Genomic DNA, 4,305 nt, shown 5'->3' on the forward strand with positions numbered 1-4,305 from the left:
CGGCGGCGTCCAGCCCGGACGGGCAGGGCTCGGGCCCTGCGAGGGCTGAGTGCTCTGGATCCTTGGGGCAGGTGTCCCTGAGCCGCTGCAGGTGCCCCGGGCACCGCTGCCCGCCCCGCGCCCGCAGTCACTGCGCTGCACAGGGCTCCACTGGCCCAATAAAAGATTATCAGCTAAATAAAACAAGAAGTGAGCGATGCCACTATGCCCTGCTGGATTGAAATTGTGCGAGCAAAGTGGTTTTCTCGGGAAGATTTATTTCCTGTGCCGGCTGCAGGCAGCCAGCCCGGCGGAGAGAAGGAGCCTCTCCCCCCCGTTTCCTGTGCCGGCTGCAGGCAGCCAGCCCGGCGGAGAGAAGGAGCCTCTCGCCCCGGGGCCGCTCCCCCCTGGGGCAGCGCTCGCCGTGTGATTCCTGAGGGATCGGAGCAATAAGGGAACTACAGACAGATACGCACCCATTGCAAAACCCAGAAGCACACGCGTGTGCACACATGCACACCAGTACACAAGCCATGTCCCCAGCCCTGCTCCCCACCACACTGGTGTGCCCAGACAACACCTCAGCACCAAAATCCCACCCGGACCCGCAGCTGGAACAGGAGGGTGATCCCACACGCTGACCCTGTGACTGTGACCCTGTGACCCTGTGGCAGCACCGCAGGGGACATGGGCTGGGGGCTCTGCCCCCACCCCAGCACCTCCCGGCGAGCTCAGCATCCTGCAGTCGATGCCATCACTCCCACCCTCAGTGCCCAAAGACGAGTCCCCAGGACTCTGGAGGTCCTTGGATGAAGCCATGGTCTCTGCCATGGCACTGGGGACAGATCCCGGGGCTCTCTGCTCCTCTGTAGGCCACAGGAACCTGCCATGACACCGAACACCGTGCCTGAGGGTACAAAACCCTCCACTGCTCAGAGCAATCCCCACACAGACAGCAGAGCATCAGAGGCTTAAGCCACTCACTATCACCTCTCCTGCCACCAGCTTTCATTTCAGACACTGTTCCCCAACAACAACTGGGCACCGGTGCCTGCTCTGCCACGCCTGCTGCCTGGGACTCGTGCCATTAGATCCCAGTAATTGTAAATATTGCAAAGTGCTTGAGTCAGCAGTCCTGCTCGATTTTGCTTTCAACATCTGCAGCCCAATAAATCTTTGTCTCCTTCAGGTGAACTGTGCTCTCAGCACGGGCTCCAATTCACCTCCCTCAGCACCGTGGCCGCAGCAGCGCTGGCCCCGGGGGTCCCTGTCCAGCCTGGGCTGTCACCCCGGGGGGCAGGAACAGGAGGGACCCGCTGGCAGCCCCAGCACTGAACCACCACACTGCAACGGGCCTGGCGGCCACCAGCACCACTTGCCTTGTGCCAAAACCCTTCTACTCACCAGACCTTTGATGGGTGCTTTTTTTTTTTTTTTAATTGTTTTCAAAACAGATTTCATGTGGTCCCAAAATGAGACCATGATTGTAAATTAAAGTGTAATTAGCCTTTACGCTTTTATATTCATTAACTCTTCTCTGTTAATGATGCAGAGGCTGGAGCACAAACCCAGCATTATGAAACCACATCCAGGAAATAAAATAGTGATTTAGATAATGACCAGAATGTATTGCTACTTACACATAATTAAACAAATGCTCAATTTACACTTGGAAACATGAATGAATGTTGATTAACCCCAGCCCAACGACTCTGCTGGCTCTGTGGTTAAGTGGTGGTGGTGGTGGCAGGGCTGGAGCAGTGGGCAGGGCAGGGCAGGCACCCACTGCCCACACACCTGCCCAGCCCATGTGCTGCCAGTGCCACCCCTGCCCGGACCCATGGCCACACTCTGGCCACCCCTCCCTACCACAGTGACAAACTCGTCACCCAGTGGACAGCCCAGGTGCTGCCATGAGGGCCAGATCCAGCTCCCTGCAGGGCAGCAGAGGCAGGGGGGGCTGAGGCTGCATCGCCCAACCCTGTGTGTCCGAGGGGAGCACTGGGGGCTCGGCCCACGGCTCCCATGCTGGCTTTGTCTCCTGCCTGCCCTCCAAATGTGCCAGTTACTATGGAGACATGGTCTCGTTAGCACAGGAGGAGCCTAATGAAGTCCACTCGTGCAGGATGACAGCATTTTCTGCTGCAGATCTGGCCACAGAGCCTGTGCAGGTGGACAGGTGCCAGGCCCTAGTGCTGTCACCCCTCAGTGTGGCACATCCCACTGCCAGAGGCTCTGTGCCTGATTCCCCCCCTGTGCTAAAGCTGTGCCTCATCCTGGGGACCCCCTGGCCTGCAGGGTGAGAGGTGCCACCCACCACAGGCTCTGCTACCTGGCCACAAGCCCAGCCTGAGGAACAGAGCTGTTCACAGGGAGGGCTCAGCCCTCCATAAGGAGCTGGTGGATCTGGATCCAGGGTACATGGAGCCCCTGCAGGGTTCCCCAAGGGGCCCATGGGCTATGGGCCAGGACAAGGCAGGGGCTCTCACCATCAGCATGTGACCAACACAGCTCCAGAAACATGTCACTGCTCCTGGAGCTACAGCCCATGGTCACAGGGGACCCCTGCAGCCAGCACAGGGGAGCAGGATGAGGGGGCCAGCGTGGGTCCAGACCTTCCCTTCAGGAACCCCGAGATACTCTGGGCTGCCTGTGTGCCCTGCAGCATGGAGAGCACAGGATGCAGTAGCTGTCAGCATCCCACTCTCCACACCCCAACTCCCTCTCCATCCCATCCCCCTGCACATCCCTTGGGGAGGGACAGGACAAGGCAATGGTCTGCAAGACCTCTGCTCCCAGGGACTCCCTGTTCATGGATCGTTGACTGAACAGGCCATAATGGCTCCATCTATCGGGGTCAATACGGGCGCCTTTGACACATGATAGACAATAATTGCTCCTGCTTAGAGACTTTTTAGTTCATGGATCATTGACCTGATGGGCTGCAACAGCTCCGAAGGAGGCTGCTCACCCTGCGCTCAAACGCCCGCAGGAGCCAGCGGCCGTGTAGAACCACAGCACGGGCTGCACACAACGTGCTCTCCCCAGAAACATCCTCCCCAGCACAGCTCACCAAAGGCCCTGGGGCCTCCAGAAGCCCTCCTGGTGGTGAGGTCATGGAGGAAAGTCCATGACAGGAGCCCAGGAGGAAAGGGCAGCATGCCCCAGCAACCCGAGTGTTGGGGGATAGAACCAGGGTGCAGAGGGACAGGTTCACCTCCCGAGGTCTGCAGGCTGGAGCTCCCCTCTCCAACAGCAACTTCCAGGTATATGATTTAATGAAAGGCACAATAAGAAGTGAAACAATTAGAATTTCTGCCTCATTATCATGGTAATATTATCAGTTGGATAATGAGGTATTAATGGAGATTTAATGTGCCTCTCATAACAGAATCCCTTGGAGAAAACACATAAGGAAATTGCTGTAAATCCACTTAATGATGGAAAGGTCCCCAAACACCATATTCCAGAGGATGAAAAATGCTGGATGCAAATGAGAGAGAATCAAGGTCAATAACACTGCAGGGACCAAGCTCAGGGCTGCACCAACACCACTGTGCATCCCCAAATGGGGCGGGTGGGCAAAGCATTGGGATCAGGGTGGGGGGATGCACAGTGGCCACTGAGACCCAACTGTCATCACAGTGTGTGAAAAAAAGGTCTGAGGAGACAAGAAGATAAACAGGGAATCAGACAAAGTTAGTGTAAGTGGCTCCCGCCCGCAAGGCCTTCTCTAGCACAACTGAGGAGCACGTCAGGACAAGGCAGAAACATGAAACCCAAGCCGTTAAACTGCTCTCCTTTTAATCAGTTCTTACAGAATAATACATTAATAATCACGTTAGAGACAAGATGGGCTTCCTGTATACAAGATTGTGCAAGCTTGTTAATTTAAATGTATAAAGGCTTTACCAGTTTCAAAGAGGAGAGGCAGTACGAAGCTTTTAAATGGAGGTAAAGCACAAGTAAAAGGTACAGAACACACACTACTAACTCAGCAGAGATTAATCCTCAAGTACAGGCTCAACTACGTCACCAGTTGCTACCCAAAGAGGAGTGTTCTTCTCCCTCCTTGCCCACTCCTTTCCTGCTGCTCCAGCTCCCAGTCCCGGGGCCAGCCCTCCCTGCCACACTCACCCTGGCATCACACGCAGTGCCTGCAGCTCTGCTGCTGGACAGGTCTGCCCTCCCACCAGCCCTGGCCCAGCCCCTTCCTCCACACCCCACTCAGTATTAGGGTTCTCAAACTTCTGTGAGAATTTGGCTTCCCGGAACATTCGTGTTCTCCAGCAATAGGAACTGACTCTGTGCTCACCAGAAACTCAC

Source organism: Chaetura pelagica, unplaced genomic scaffold (assembly GCF_000747805.2).
Source record: "Chaetura pelagica isolate M959 unplaced genomic scaffold, ChaPel_1.0 scaffold405, whole genome shotgun sequence".
NCBI lineage: Eukaryota > Metazoa > Chordata > Aves > Apodiformes > Apodidae > Chaetura > Chaetura pelagica.